Raw genomic sequence first — 17,631 nt, 5'->3', positions numbered from 1 at the left:
AAATGGGACCACATGAGAAGCACCCAATTCAAATAAAAAAGAATCATCAAAATCCGTTTACCCAGTCGAAAGTTCTGAGGTAACAAACATAAAAAAAACACGAATTGAGAACCTCCTCCTTTTTTGAAGTCGGTTAAAAAGAGGAAGTCTGCAAACATGCACTTCATTGATGAATTTGTTAACTGGTGTAGAGATTCTGAATGTACATCATCAAATAATCATTATTAAAAACAAGCTTCTAAAAGATTTTTTTCTTAAATTTGAACCAAATTTAGGGTCTAATTGCGCGCATACGTCGGTGTCAGAAGAGAAGGACAAGGGGTAAATCATTAAGACGGGGCTGCGACGAAATGGAAATTGCGCGGGTGATCGGGAGCACTCCGAGAAAACGCATCAGATCGTGGCTGCATCTTCTACGACGTTTCCCACCTGATAAAAATCTGGGTTCAGCTTTTAAAAGTACAGAGGCATTGATTTTTCTCTATATAATATATGGCAACCCATGAATTATAGATACACATGCCGAATTGTCGCTCCTCCTGTAAGTTGTGTATACATTTATAATTATTTTAATAAATAATAAAAAATAATCATTTTAATTATATTATAATTTTTCACGTACGGAGTTTGCGTAAAAGCTTGGTGGGTAATTGAACCCATCTTTGTGGTAAAAGGCGTACATCTGACCATCCGACAACGTTGCATTTATGTAGAAATTATCTATTAATATCATAATTAAGTTTTAAAAATAATATGTGATGGAGAATAAACATTTTTTTTCTTCCAAAGAAAATTGTATGAAGATGGATATAAGTGGCTTCTGTTAGCGAATTCACCTAACATGCAATTAAATCATTCTAAAATACGACACCAATAACTTAGGGAAAATTCTATTACTTAGTATCAAACGTTTTCACATCATGTCAGAAAGATTTATCACATGGGACACAATCCAACGCCCGAGTTGTGTCATAGATAAGTTTTCACTGGTTCGCAGCCCAATCTTAACGGCTTTAACACGTTATTACGTTAAATATTCAAACTTCAATCGTGTGGCACCATATTCTTTATCTATAAGAATGTTTATTAAAATGAAACATCGTGGGTTTGAAATTAACTACTACGCAAACTTCACTGCTGTAGTTAGAGCAGCTGGTGTGAGAATGTTTCGTGCGCTTAGTAAAGACGTGGACAATAATGAGCAAGACACATGTTAAAGAATGCAACTTGGTAGGTCAACATCAAATCTTCCGACTCGTTTTAATCAAAATTGTGAAACATTTCCTTTGTAACAGCAAATTTCTTCAAAACTGCAATTTTTATTTTGAGCTAGAAGCTGGTAAACTTGCACCAAGTGTTTAATAAACCACATAAAATTTACAGAGCATTGTTTGGATTCCTGAATTAAGTAAAACTAATGATTTAAAAAATCATATTCAAAAAAAATTATACCCGTGTTGAAAACAGGCAGATTGAACATTTTGCTTTTGCCAAGGTAGACCATTTGTATTTTTATTTGTGGTAGTTTACCGTTATCGTCATCACCGTCACCAAACCACACCTTCACCATCGCCACATCCACCACTGTCGCCGTCACCAGTAGTGTAATGCACCTTCATGATACTTCTGCCAGTGCTGCGACGAGCGCCAGCGAAATGCAGAGAGGACCGCTCACGGGAACGTTCCGTTTCTCCCTCAGGTGCGGAAGGAAGCGTGCAGGGTTGGCAAGGGCCCTCGTTCGTCAATTATTCGCGCGCGCAGTCGGATGAAGGTTTGGGCGCCATTCAGAGAGAATGAACGAGAGAGAGAGAGAGAGAGTCGGCAGCCACAATGAAGAGTGAGTTTCTGGGTCGCGCGGGCGGTATGGGGGCAGGAACCACCTCCCTTGGCCTCTGAGGCCTGACTGCCCAATCGCAGTGCCCGCACAATGGTGGGACCTAGCCTCTCTCTCTCTCTCTCTCTCGTCCCGAGTGTGTGTGTGTTTGGCCACCCTGCGGGGCTACACGAACCCCCTTCCTCTCTCTCTCTCTCTCTCTCTCTCTCCAACTCCGGTGTTTGTCTTGTGTCTTCACGAGCAGTTCTCCAAAGAGGGCAAAGGTTCGCGGCTGCCTCAAACTCTCGCCCACGCTGGCTCGCCGGCGGGCAAATTGATACATACTGCACGCAGAGCGAAAGGCCAAAGTCTTCAAGGATCCGCCCTCCACACCCTTCAATTCTCCCCCACCTTTTTTTCCCCCTCTCTTCTTTCTTTGCCGGTCTCCAGTCGGAACTCTCTCGGATATAACTTCCCGAGCTGTTCAAGTATTAAGAGTTACTGGAACCCCGATAATGTGCTCAGAGCAGACCTTTAGAAATTTTTGCTGCCAAACCGATGTTTATGACATTTTTAAAAAAAAAAATTGCCGCTGCACAATAAATGGTTTGTCAGTATAAACACAATAAAAATATTTTGTTCTTATAACAAAACATTTTTCGTCCAAGTAAGTTCTTATAACTGACAGGAATTTTGTTTGGCATTAAAAGTTGTTTCGTTTGGACGAACTTTTTTTGTTTTTACTACAAAATACTAAGTAGGGCCTATATCAATGAAAATGATTTTTTTTCGATATTGGCAACAATTTTTTTTTTGTATTTTCCTAATAAATCAAGAACAATTATGGTATGCTACAAAAGCAATGCATAAGACACAGTAATGATTAACTAAAGAAATCTCAACTTACACGACTGTTCTTTGCTTCAATGTGTTTCAACAATAATGCTCGCTCCTAACTCCATCGTCACTCATCGATTTCAAAAGCATTCGCTTATGACTCACTTTGTCTTGCAATCCTAAATATTTAGCGTATATAATTTGAGATGTTACTGAGAAGACATTTAAAAAATGACACTATATGAGGTATTTGATAGGCGGTAACCAGATGTCGAAACTCTGTAATTGAACTTCTATTGAGTTAGTATGCCATGGTTAATTGTGGAAAAATATTAATTATGAATACATTTCCCTGAACATTAAATAAAAGAAAAGCAAGCTAAAACGTAGCGTGTATTTGATGACGAAATATGCCACAAAACACAAGGTTTGCGTGGTAAAACTTCCGTAGAAGTTTCCCCCTTTCAGAAACTAATTAGGTACCTAAAAAAGCCATCAAGAAATTTTTTGGCTAAGCCAGGCTTTAAGGGAGTATAATTTCACAATTATTTTGCTTCTATTATTTCGTGCATTTGCACATGCTTTAAAATATTTCTTATAAATAAAAAATAATGTTTGTGTGTTCGTCTTCCATACGCTCACGCATCGTTCATCCGATTGAGTTGAATCTCTGCATACTTGAACTTCGAAACAAGGGGAAGGTCACTTTCTAAGTGAGATTTCGATGAAACAAAACCTTAAAGCAAAATTTAATCATTTTTGGTGAAATCTCATGATTTCATCGCCGTAGTTCAGGCTAACCGCGAAATTAAATGTAGTTTTTAACGTTATAAAATCCTTCATTATATTCCACCCGGTACCGCCATTACTAGGAAAAAATTCCTTTTATTTAGTAATTAAATTACTAACATAATTTTCATCATCAATTTAAAAAAAAAATGTTTTGGTTCGAAGTGAAGAAACGTTTTAAGAAGGTAAATTTATTGCGTTTTTTCACCCCCTTAAAAATAGTAACGCTGCTTATCAACTTCAAATCTTTAGCCTTCTCATATCAAATAAAGAGGCCAGAGATGTATGACTGCTAAAGTGGATATCTACTGAAATTCTCTCTTTTGAAGAACGAAATTGTTATCGTAGCATTTCAAAGCAATCTGCCGCGCCCTTTTGTTTCCAAAGCCAGCGGGATAAAAACACACACTCTGGTTGACCGCTGGTGGCAAGGCAAGGGTCGCCGGGGGAAATGATGTTGCCCGCCGATTGTGACTGTGTCCAATACAAACAGACGAGACTTCATCTCGGACCCCATGTTCGTGGTCGTTCGCGTCGGCACGATGAATTAGTTGCAGAGACCTCCAGTGACTTGCCCCCGTTCGCCGCTCGCACGACGCGGTGTTCCCTAAACACAGCGAGCATTTCATGGTTTCATGCCGTACACGTATTTTTGCCAGGCTGAACTAGGAGTTAAAACATGAAAGGAACTGATACGTTTCCTCCGATCACTTTCAAAGTTAATCTTCTTTGTAGGCTTTGAAAACCAGAATAATTTATCAGCTTCTTGGTTTCTCAATCAAAAAATAAAAATATATATTCAGTACCAAAAATTTTGGCATGTATAGATGCTGCTATCTTCAACGGCGATTAAAAAATGTTACTTTTTAGATGGTGGGAACATGGCATATAAAATCGTCGACCATTCCGTCTTCTTTTTCTTTTTTTTACAGACGTGAGTTGAACCCGCATGCAGAGAATCTGTTGTTTTGAGACAATGGTTAAATAAGAAACAATTTAATTCAACTTTACAAAAAAGATATCCTGTGAATGACAAAATATTTAACTTTAAAGTCTCCGACCAAACAAATGACGATAATTAGCAAATTAATATGACTAAATTGTAACACTTACGTTTTATTCAAACAGGCCTTAATTTTGACCAAAAAAACTGCGCAAGAATTCTATTCAACATCAGCCTTACATACGTTCCTACTGACAACATGTTAGAAAAAAAGCTTTTCAGAATTTTAACACCATATTTTACTGGAACAAACACTTAGCAATAATTCCATCATATTCTAATTATTTGCAAAACATAAAGGATCGTTGCAGTGAAGCAACCTTATTTCCGGACCGTGGTGTTGTGGTGTTGGCGGACGGACTGCAGCGAGGACACAGTCGACCTTGACTGCTGCCCCCGCGGAGGCCTGACCAAGTGCGCCCACCCGGCCGGAGTCAACCACCTCTCTCTCTCTTACCGCCGGGGTCGTGGGTTCGAGTCCAGCTCGTCCAGGAACCAGCCCGTGCCGTACGTTGCCGTCCACGTACACACGAGACGGGAAGCACAGGATGGCATATTTGCTTCAACTGGTTTTTACAATGTAAAAAGAAAAACAGTGAATTTACGGACTTTTCGACGAATTAAACGATTAAACCTTTATTTCGAGGCATACTGTTATGAAAGGTATTCTAGAATGGTCCATATCACTTCCCTCCGCAGTATGGAGGCAACAATACAACACAACTTTCAGACCTGGACCTGAAACGGATATATGCCGATAATTCCAAAAATCTTAAATACATCCCGGTAATCAAAACCAGTAACTTTGCTAATATTTTTTTCAAATAATTAAAACAACGATAAATGTTATACGTGTTTTATCTAAACTTTTGTAAATCAAAATTCCTGTTCGTCTAAAATATGTAAGTTTAAGTGCCTGTTACATTAAAACCTGTATACAATCTGCCTGATTGGGAATTTGGAAATGTTCATGAACGCATGTACAAAAAAGCCATTTAAACAAAATGCCTGTAGACAAAGTGATCGTCCGGTAATATGGAAATGTTCTTTAACTTATAGGCTAAAAGCAGTTTATGCAAAACGTCCTTTTACAAACCGCCTGTACAGGAATTTGGAAACGTTCATGAACTTAAATGTTAAAAGCCATTCAGTCAAAACGTCTGTAAGCACACTGCCTGTTTGCGAGTTGAGAAAGAAGCAAAATGCCTGCAGGCCAACCACCGCAAGAGTGGCTAGGGTGCAGAGAGGTCGTGGTAGGAAGCAGGAAGTGCATTTGTCCTGAGAGGTCTCTGCGGGGGAAGTCATCCCTGGGGAAGGACCGATGATTGGAGCCGGGTGGGGGGACTCCCAGCTTCCCGTGACCTGAACTTGTTAATTAGATCTCCGCCGAGAGCGCGACCTCGGAGTCAGCTCCCGAGCGAGCTTCGCGGACACATCAGCCCAGTCTGGACTTGAAGACGGATAGAGTGTCGCTCAATTCACTGTACTTGCTTAGTATGTCTTAGTGATCCTGCGTACCCCAAAGAGAGTGTAGCTCTTTTAACTGTACTTGCTAAGAATGTCTAAGGGATCCTACGTATACCAAAGAGAGTGTTGCTCATTTCATTGTACATGATAAGTTTGTCTAAGGGATCCTGCGTACACCAAAGAGAGTGTTGATCATTTCACTGTACTTGTTAAGTATGTCTAAGGGCTCCTGTGTACCCAAAAGAAAGTGTTTCTCATTTCACTGTACTTGCTAAGAATATCTAAGGGATTCTTCGTACACCAAAGAGAGTTTTCCTCATTTCACTGTACTTGCTGTGTTTGTATAAGGGTCCTAGGCCTACCTGGACACCCAACCGATTACTGGGATAAGGGTTTACTTGTTAAATTCTTTTTAGCACGAATGCCAATTTCTTTTTATCGTTTGATTCTTAACACCTTTTAGTTCTGAATCCGTATGATAATTACTCTGTGCCTTTGCAAACAGAGGTACCTACATACAAGAAAATCGTTTTCAGTACTATAACAAAAATTTTCTTGGGAAACCAGTTTCCAAGGAATAGTTTGTATTATATTTGAAAGATTTGTGCTATGGGAGTGCATGACTTGATGTAAGCTTTTGGACATACACCATTGCTAAGCACATGTACCTATGTCTTTAGAAGAAAACTACGAAAAACACAAATGACAAAAACACATATTAAACAAAAAATTGCTGATGTCAGGTTTGTAATAGTTTGTAACTTTGTAACTTTGTACAACACATGTCCATGGATATTTTTGCGTATATGGAATACCTAAAACCCCGTTGTGTTGCCCTCTGCCCAAGTCGGGGTGGCGTCAGGCGCAGGCGGGTCCCTACCGCCGTGACCCGCCTATCCCTGCAGCATGGCAGGGTTCAACCTGAGCCGCACGCCGCCACGTGGAGCCCGCGGCCCGCCAAGTTCTCTGCACCGTCCGCAACCTTTTAGCGTCAGATATCGTTTCACAACAATGTTTCACGAATACTTTGTATTACAAATTGGCCTTGAAATTTTACTCCATTCGCACCCAAAGAAGTTTCACTTCAAAAATAAACACTACGTATGCATGGGCGCGACTATGTGGATTTGTGAGATTGAACAAGTATGCTTTTGTGCAAGTATGCAACTACGCAATAATGTGAATATGCAAGTGTGCTTAAATGCAAACATGCAATCGAGTGCCCCACTCTTTTGAACTTGCACTTTCCGTTGCCCTCTGAGCGTTAGCTCTGATGACGTTTTCGCCCTGATTTGAGGTACCCGTCTAGTCAGAGATGTATTTGTGTTAGTGAGGATGGATGATAAGTGTGACGATTGATGATGCTCCTGGCATGGTATCGCCTCAAAGCGCAAGTCTCTGAACTGTCGCGCATATTTTCATCGTGCATAGGTCAACTATGAGATCTGAGTTGTAACTATAATATTATATGGTGGAGAAATTAAGATAAAGACGAAATACAAGTCACTTTAGTGCTAACCCGTATGTTTCTTGCCTAAATATTATTCCGAAAACACGCCTTTTATCCATTTTCATTATCCTCGGTTTATTTTTCGTAAACGGATACAAATATTATATCTTCAGCAGTTTTAAAAAAGCACGTGATTTTTTATGAAGCTCTGCACGCCGTGTATGAATGCCCGGGTCGGCGGGTCGGCTGTACAGATGTTTCACTTCAGATAAATTAAGAAAGTGTAAGGCAGTGCTGCAAGATGTTCCGGTAAGGTAGCAAAATATCGCCGCCTTGTCGGGACACACAACCGTTACCTAACTCACGGGCCGTATTTCCAGAAAACGTGTCGAAAACCTTATCCCAGCGAGGAAACAAATCGGCTCTGCGCGAGGCTAGAAATTGGTTCCAGCGCATTCTAGCAGACGTTTTGCAACAATCGATATAAATTTTTGAGGCAAAAATACTAGAGATAGCAGCACCAACGCACAAAAAAATTTTTTTTTCTAATTGTCTTAAGTACGTTGTAAGTGACGATCATTTCTTTTTTGTGTCCATTAAAGTGTACGAAATGAATTCAAGGTTAGTTTCGCTATTACATGTTAAGTACGTGTCTCGATATTCACGAGATTGAATATATAATCACGAGTTGATGGCGCAAAACGAAATTAAACGAAAAAAAGTTATCTCTGCGCATGCGCGCACACCGAAGAGAGTGTCCTGACGGTTGGGGTACGTGTGTGGCGTGTTCAGCTACCGGACCCTAGTTTTTGTCATGGTTGGTGCTCGGGGGGAAAGGAGTGGGAGGGGGGGGGGCGAGCTCCGGGGATGTCCGTTCCCCGCGATTAGCGGCGGGCCAGGCTGATCGAGTTAGCGCTGCAGCGAGCGGTCGACCCCGCGCCGCTGCCATGGATACAAGCGGAGCAGCGGAGCGCTCGATACGCCCCTCGGGCCTCGGGCGGGTGTCAACTTCCTCCAGATCAGCGGGGCCACTCGGTACGGGGCGCGGCCGGGCAGCTCAAGTGGCGCCTCTGTCGGCTGCGGGACAAACCACGTAAAACAAACACCCGCTGACAAGGGAATGGTAGGCGCCAGAAGTGATGACAACTCCAGAGGGCTAAGGGAGCATCCAACTTTCTGGTCAGCTGAGTGGGGTAGGGAGCCGGAGGTGGTGCATAAGCTGGGATGGGTAGCCTCAGCCCCTGTGTATAGCTAACGACTCTAACGCCCCTCCTGGTTGCGTATGCGGCGTATCCGCATCCATGCCCATGGGGGCCCCCAGCCTTAAAATCCTGTTAGGCATGAAGGCTGGGTTATCAAATAGGAGGAGAGATCCTCAAACTTGACAAGGGAATCCTTCTTTTCACAGACGAGACAGCCAAACGCCCGATCGTGCATCTTCGAGGTTTTTTTTGTTCATCGTAAATAAATATGGCGGTATTGATAAAAGGATACTAATGGTCAATTGGGTTAGGTTAGCTACATTATAAATACTTTAAAACATTGTGGACGGTTGATTTTGTTAGGATAGCTACATAAAATATACGGGAAAAAAAGCACGAACTTCGGGGAACTTCGGGTTTTGGCTCTCTCGTCTGTGAAAAGAAGGCTTCCCCTGACAATGGCATAAGCTACGCTGAAATAAATGTTGTGGACAAAATCATTATTAATTTGAATTAATTTGAAGTTTGGTTTATGGATTTAGCCTTGTCAAGGAACAGGGAAGCAAGAGGCATAAACTAAGAGTAATGTTTTCATTTTTCCACTTATTATAACGGTGTGTGGATTTAGACATGGCAAAGAAAACAAAATGACCAGAATTGTTTTGTTTTTATCATGGAAAGGAAAAAAAAAAACCTAATAGTTTCTAAATCCCTAACGCATACATACAATGCCTTAAAGCATGACACACAGTTTTTATTTAAGTTTCGTGTGGAAATATTGCAGTGTTTATGTGTTGATTATATGGCAACTGTTAGCTGATTACTAAAAATTAATAATAAATATAAAAAAATGTTTTACGGCAAAATATATCTCTGATGCCTTTAACACTAAAGTCATCCTTAGAAATAGAATATATTGTATTTTATAATAAAGGAAATATTTTTGAAACCGAAATCGACTTAAAATGGTTTGAGGGACGCCTGTCCCACAAATGTATTTAAATATATTTTTAACTGGCATATCTTAGATATAGGTATTTCATTATTCACTTGCATAGCGTTAACTTCTGATAACTCAAAAATATTGCCTGCTCCAATTTTTATTTTATTTTAACTGAGAAGCGCATATTACTACAAAATAGAATTTTTTACTCCCTATCCATTGTAAACTTGCAGTCCCTCACATGATTTGACAAGGAATTCGGAAGAATGGGAAAAAAATAATTACAAATAAAGGGAATAAATTAGTACTTCTAACGTTCTTTGTTTTTACACAAAAAACTGCGTTTTGAAATACCAAGGAAATCATTGGGTTAAAATATTAAAAAATAAGAAAAATATTGAAATAGAATATAATAATTATAATGGTTGTAAATACCATTTTTCAACTTATATTTGTTTTTAGGTAAAGCCGCTTACCTCCATAATTACCACTACTGGGCCGTGCAGCTTGTGTTGACGTGACAAGTTTCACGATTCAGCTGTTTTTTTATATATATTATGCACTGTATAGTAATAGGATATAGGAAAATGAATATGCACAAACTTTGCAAACTTATTTGCTACACTCGTTACCTAGTTGTGTTATATTTAATTTACAGCAACGAAGTGTTTAGAGCACATTTACGCGTGCGCTGAGAATCGCATTTGAGCAATTTTAATTTTCATTATTGAAAACGTTCTTTATTTGAAAGACTTAAAATGAACTCATATAATTAGGAATTAAACAATATTGTACCACTATTTTAACGCTTGAACTGTATCACTACATAATAGTGTTTGCAGTATTCATGCTTGAATGAAAACTAATTTAAAACATAAAATTATGCACTAATTATTGTTATAAAATACTCAGTATAGTCTCGAAAAACTTATTTCATATATGTCAAAATAACCATATCTATGTGTTTTACAAATTTAAAATGTACAATAATAATAATAATATTTACTATTTCTTGGCAACTGGTTTCCAAAGGAATATTTTGTTAAATAAAATAAAATCTTTTCTTTGTAGTTATTTGGAAAAAAGTGCTTTATTTTGTGTAATGCCGTATTACACTTGGTACATGTATGCGTGAAAAAATAATCACTAGAACGAGGGACAGACTTTACCGTGCTCTACTGCTCGGTGACCACTGGTACATCAGTGGCGGGAAAACGTAACAGGAGCTGCCTGCGAATAAATCACGTCTATGGCCTGTCATATGAAAACAAAATACGTCACAATTTGTCGGGATGGTTTTTTTGGTGAACAACTGACATCCGAAATCAGGGACGAACAGACCGTTCGCTGGAATTCTTCTTGTCCATTGTCCAGAGAGCTGCGGAATTTGCGTGGTTCTCTGGCGGCAGAATGAACTCCACACATCTGTACACAAATAAGTCCGTGTCTGTTGTTACCATTGGCTTCTCCCATTTCACCTTCCAGCCGGATTGCGTGTGACTGGATCATTTGAATTTTGTTATGATGTTATTGGTAGAGACCGGAAAAATTCGCGAATTCATTTCGCGATAGGCTAAAATACAAATATTTATACCTCCGTGCTGCCTCTGCTATTGGTTCACAACTCATCTGGGTGACTCTGGGCCAATGAGAAACGCCCGACCAAAGCTTTATCGAATCACAGGCTGCTACGTTGGGACGTCTCACAAGACAGCAGCCAATGAGTGGGTGACATTTGACCGAGTGTAGGTATAACTATGCAGTTCATCCTACAGGTCATTGAACCCGCGAATTTTTCCGGTCCCTAGTTATTGGTTCCTCTTCTCTTTTCAGGGCGTGTCAGAACTGTGCCTTATGTTCAGAGTCGTGCAAAATTTGGGCTATGATTAGGAGAGAAGCTGTTTCACATGCCAATGTACACTGTAACTGCGTCCTCGTTGGACCACAGGTAGTTTTCACACCCCGAAGGACAATCGACTAATAGCAAATTAACAAAATTAAATTGACCCAATCACACGTAATTCAATCGGATGGTAAAATGTGGCAGTAGCCAATGGACGATGAACACCGACTTACGTGTGTACACTTGTGTGGAACTCATCGTTATACCAGAAAATAATGTGAATTTTTCAGGTCTCTACTTATGTTACAATGATAACGCAGTTTAATTGTAAAAAAATATGTGAATCCCAGTCTCTTTCCAAATAAAAATTGAATTTTCCATGTTTTAACCAAAGTCGTATGTTTACTTTTCCACGTAGAACGATTGTTCTCTTTAGACGTGGGTTCATCATTTCTTTAAGGCTGAATTCCCCAGCTATTGAATTATGATCATGACATAAGGGCTTAAATACAGTGACCTCAGCTCCGTAAGGACATCTCCGTTCTTCCTTCTTACCGGCATTTCTTGTGGAAAGTACAGGCGAAGGAGAAGAAAATAAATTGGACCACCTTTTACTTGTGTGTCACCATGGTTATTTGGCAGCAGTTTTCTCAGCGTAAAATTGTTTTAACTGCCTCAGAAATTATCTATATTTAATCATTTTAATTAACCCGTATTTTATTCATTTGACTGCCACATTACGTAGCTTCAGTAGTTTATCTGTAAACCTAATATTATTCACGTACCTACATGTTGTACAATCAACCTTAATTTTTTTTTCAAAAAGGTAGCTTACCACTTTGCATTTAATTAAATTACTGTTTATGTAAGGAAAATAATTACATGGCCACATAAATTGAGATTATTTAAATTTTTTATATACCTACTATAGTAAAATATATAAACATTTTTATATCTATAGTTTTATGTTTTTAATTGAACTGGTTTTTTTTTTTAAAATAATACAGTAGTTTGCTTAATCCAATGTTAAATTTTTAAACGGTATATCTTATAAAAATAATAATTTTTCTTTCGTTGGCACGTTTCGTGCCGCAAGCACTAAAACTGCCCTTTAATCATCACAACCGTGTAATTTTTTCCTCCACTACTCTTCTTTTAATGGCTTTCTGGAATGATCACTCTATATTCAACCAGTTATAAATATTCCACTTCCCTTTCTCCTTCGCGGACCACAGTTCCGAAGAAACTTGCTTTTCCTTTCTTTCTGCCGGTGTCACATAATGACCAAGCTGCAATGAATATTTCATTTCTACTCAGCTAAACTGAATCGTTGACCTACCCTTTCAAATTTTTAACGTTTTTTTTTCCTCTCGTAAAAGAGCCCTCAAACCAAGTCAAACTACACGGAAGCAGAGCCTCTTCTAGATGTTCAGACGTATGCAGTTATGTTTACGGAAAACAAAGTCATGTTGATACATTTTCACAGAAACAGCATCGTTTTTCAAGGACAATATCTGGATTACACAGCGTTTCTTGGAGGAATCAAAAATACTAGATATGTAAAGCAGAATTAAATTTAATAGTAGTTTTGTCACAAGTTTAACCGAAAATTAAAACAGTGTCAAAACAAAATAAGTTAAAAGTAAAGATTAAATTTTAAAATTACCATTCCTGCAAGTTGTTATTCGCATGTTACGATAGTAAGTGGCACCGTGACTGCATTGCGAGTTTCATTTCTTCAGAACACGCGAACGGTAATAGTGATGAAAATAAAGGTAAGCGGATGTAAACTTCTCTCACTTAAAAAAAAGTAGAACTTTTATATTATTTGACACCTGGAGAAATTTTTGCTTTAGTACCAAGAATTATAAGGCATTTACCATTATTGTGTAGTTACTACAAAAAAATAAATAACTATGCAAGAAATCTTTTTTTTAAGATAGTACCGTAAAATGGGGCTACTTTGACATATTGTGGAAGTTTTTTGGTGGTTACTTTTTTTTAACATCCTAAATTAATTATATATTTGCTCCATCATAACAATGTGTCCATTGGCTATCAAATTCATATCAATAACACGCCCCACTAGCTGCCCAAAATTTTATATATTTTTTTTAAAAAGTGTCAAAGTTACTCCGAGTGTGGGGTTACTTTGACAAGGCATTTAAATGCAACTGATGTCAAATATCTAAAGCGTAATGGTTACTTTGACATTATTTTGATAAACAAATATTAATATTTTATTCATTATACACAAAATTAAATTAAAAACGAGTTTTGCTAAGCAATATATCATTTTTATTAAAGGCATATTTAACACAATAATATCAAACACTAAGGGTACAATTATAGGCACATAACCAGTCTTGAAATCAATATTATGATGATTTCGAATGTTCCTGGACTCTTTTGACGCGTTTGTGCCCTCGGCGTACTAGGACATTTATCGCCCCCGGGTCATCTGTAATATTTGTCTCATCAAAATAATAAATTAGAGCAGGACGTGTATCCTGTATCCTGGTCTCAGATTCTCAAAAAAACTATTTTATCTCGTTAGGACCCACTGATGCCCTTAAAGTTTTGATGTTTGTGGCCAGTCTTTGCGTGAGGTAGTTTCGAGCTGCAAATTCGTTCACAAAGTCGGCGAGTCAGGTGATCGCAAAGCAAACCCACGCGCCCCCCTCACCCCACTCCCCCCATACTATGCACTAACCCACTCCCCGCACTCACAGCAATCCCCTTCTGCCTCACAAGGTCACGCGAGTTCGCTCCGCACACGTTTACACCATATTTTGGCACTCTGTTAAAGTAGCCCCAAAAACTGTCAAAGTTACCCTTAAAGTCAAAGTAACCCCGTTTTACGGTACTTTCCGGTGTAAGACCGGCCAATATTTATTTTTTTAATTTGTGGTCCAAATTTTATTCTAACACACCGACTGCGCTAGCAAACAGAATACCAACAATTAAGTTTCATTACACTGGATTTGACGTCGTACTGTGTTAAGATGTAGTAATGTGCCATTCACCGGCTTCACACAAAACTCCGGTAAGTTAAAAATAACATTTGTAGTAAAAATTAAAAATTTAAAAGTTGTAATACGAAGATAGTTTACGACATGAATATCTAAAATGCCTCAATTGCAACAGAAATAATATTGCCTTATTTCACAACAAACGCTATTTTCTTTTAAGTAATCGTAAAAATATATTTACACCAAGCATTGTGACAAACTGCCATTTAAAATAATATAATTTGTTTGCCACGAATTATTCACAAGTTCAAAATTTCATAGTAAAACACATCTACGTCTGTACTACAAGGGTTTTTAACCAACGCCGTTATTTTTAAATTTTATATTTCGGAACTTTCTTGTGATTTTTGTATGATACAAAATATAGAAATATACTTTATGAAGTAAATCACGATTTACAAAAAAAATACTAATAATATTGGGTTACGATAACATACAGTCTACTAAATCTGCCAATTCAAACACGACCTGATTGTGGGTCTGAGCAGTTTGTGTTGGCAATGGCTGTGACGGCTCATGACCCCGCTCCATCGTAACTTTTCTCAACGCAAATCTCACATGACGAGTGTCACAAACAGCGTTTATTGCTGGGAACAACTTTCACGAAACTAGGGAGATAATAAATATTTTTTTAATAACGCAGTGCTCCTATAAACCACTTTATTTGCATACGTTCTACGTTCGTTAAAGCTGGTGTATTGAAATGAACGCATACACGAAGTGTGCCAAGATTTCAAGCATGCCAAAAACAAACCATCTCGCTGATTCAAACTATTTATAAATTAACAAGATTTGAGGACGTTATAATTTTTGCACGCAATTAGCTAACGTTTCCCAAAGGAAAAATCTTCTGAAAATCATAATTAAACGTACGCATATTATTTCTGTATATTTCCATAGTTTTTTTCCTATTAATGTACCTGTTTTTTTAACTTAGATTATTTTCAAAATCAATTAACTGACGTTGAGGAGTACCATTTTTAAATTTGTATGTTGTTAGAAATAAAAAGTGTGTCTCCCGAGATCCTAGAATGCATGCTAGAAAATATATGTCCCACGTGCATGTTCTGCGATGGGATGTGATTTTTTTTTTTGTAGTGGAAGGGGAAATGTGAGGGTAAGGATGTTGTGTGCACGGTGCGAAGCATGTTAAAGCTTGGGGGAAAAAAAGGGGGGGGGAAGTGTGGTGTAAGGGGGAAGTGGAGATGCCGGGTGGGTGACAGCTGGCCCCAGCGGGAGCGGAGGGGCGAGAGGGTGATGCGAAGGAGTGAGGTGGGGTTTGGAAAAGGGAAGGGGTATGACGTAGGGGAGGGGGATGGCGAGCAAGTGTCGGCGGTCTGACAAATGGCACTGTTTTCGCCGGAGAGGTGCGGCACACCGCGTTGAATAGCAAATGTGGCGCCACCCTACCGTCCTGCCGCCGCAAACAGGCTAGCCGGCGAGTGGGGTTGCCGTCCGCTAAGCCCTCTCTCTTCAACTTCCCCCCTCCACCCAGCTTATATGTTAAAAATCTTTTGAACAACCCTCTCATAAAGACAAAAATTATAAATGCCAAAAATAAAATGTAATTTGTACGCTTTCGCGGCCGCTGTCTGGGTTCGATTGGCTTCTGTAGGTTCAGCAACATCATGTTTGAGTAAATGTTCCCTAGAGTTTTGGTTGGCATATCAGTCGCCATCTTCAGCAAAGCCTTTCAAAACTGACTTGTCATAGACGCACAAGCCGAGCCTATGTGATTTTTTTGTTTGGTAGTGTTTTACGTAAAATATTTAAATACAAAAGGGTTAGGGCAACGAAATCTCCTAGGTTTAAGAGGGCTTCGAACCGCTTGGGTACCGACATATTGCTAACAAGCTTTAATTGTGTATGTGTTAAGGGCTAAAACCCACTATCTCCGCCATAAGAACGCGGCGCATTAGCGACCAACTAGGACATTAAAGGCAAAATATGAGTTTCGTTAAATCTGTTTAGCATTTAATGCTCGGTCTCACAAAGTTAATGATTTAATTTTCATGGCATTATTTTGCTCTAAAGGCTATTATGTATATTTTAACACGATACCACTTTTGCGTTTTTGTTGTCACAAAAAAATTATTATCTTTAAGTGTAATATAGTGGGATGTAAATAGTCGCAAATGTGTAATGCGTAATAGTGGTTTCTTGCGCGATGTTTTACACCAATGATATAATACTTATTATCTGAGGGAAATTTTTATGATAGGACAACACATGCCATTGTTTAATTAACTGAAATAGGTTAAATAAGGTTTAAATAATCAATGTTTGCTAAATTTACAATAAATAAACAACACTGAATTCGCTTGAACATTAAAAAGAGCAATGCAGAGCAAGTAATAAAATAACATGAATTTATCTGCGAAAAACAAATATTAATATAATTTGCTAGTAGTATATAAGAGTAGATGCGGCAGCAGGGTTTGAGGTGCGGTTTCTGTGGTGTCGGCCGCCATCTTGGATTCTGAAGCCATAATGGCCATCTTGGATGACCTTCACCTTTGACCTTGACTTTTGATATTGGTCAAAAATTGACAAAAACATTACTCAAAACTTGGTCAAATTTGCCACTAATTTGGCAAAATCCACCAAAATTTGGAGGTTTTGGGGGGAAAATTCCGCCAAGAAAACTCAAAAAATCCGAAAAACAAAAATTTACCTATTTCGAGGGAAATAATCTCTTTTTTAAGGGAAAATAACCCACTTTAGTCCTCAATAATGCCAGTGGCTTGAATGTCCGCAAATGGCTTAAAGTCTGCATCTAGAAGCCCATAAGCCTTGACAATCACAATAAAATAACAGTAATTTTGAATTGTTACAGAACGCTTTCAATTTTCGTAACGGTCGCCATCTTGAAAATTCATAAATAATAAGCTAGAAATTCGGGGAAGATGTTAAAATTAATAGAACAATTAATTAATAAAAAAAATCCACTATTTTGAAATTATGACGTCACGGCCACCATCTTGAAAATCCGTAATTATTTTGCTAGGAATTCGGAAAAAATTTAAAATTTAAAAAATAATTATGATTGCAATTTGAATACAATTCTATTTTAAAAATGCACTTACATCAAGGAGCTTCGAGTCCTCGGTTCAAACCTGGTAGAGCAAAAATAATGGCGATGAATACTTCCTTCACGTAAGCTACCAGCAGTCTGATCTCCCACCAAAAATGCCAATGTATATGTATCTTCAGATAGTATGACGTCACGTCTGCTATCTTGTTTCGTCTGCT

Source organism: Bacillus rossius, chromosome 7 (genome assembly GCF_032445375.1).
Source record: "Bacillus rossius redtenbacheri isolate Brsri chromosome 7, Brsri_v3, whole genome shotgun sequence".
NCBI lineage: Eukaryota > Metazoa > Arthropoda > Insecta > Phasmatodea > Bacillidae > Bacillus > Bacillus rossius.
This window is presented reverse-complemented; position numbering follows the sequence as displayed.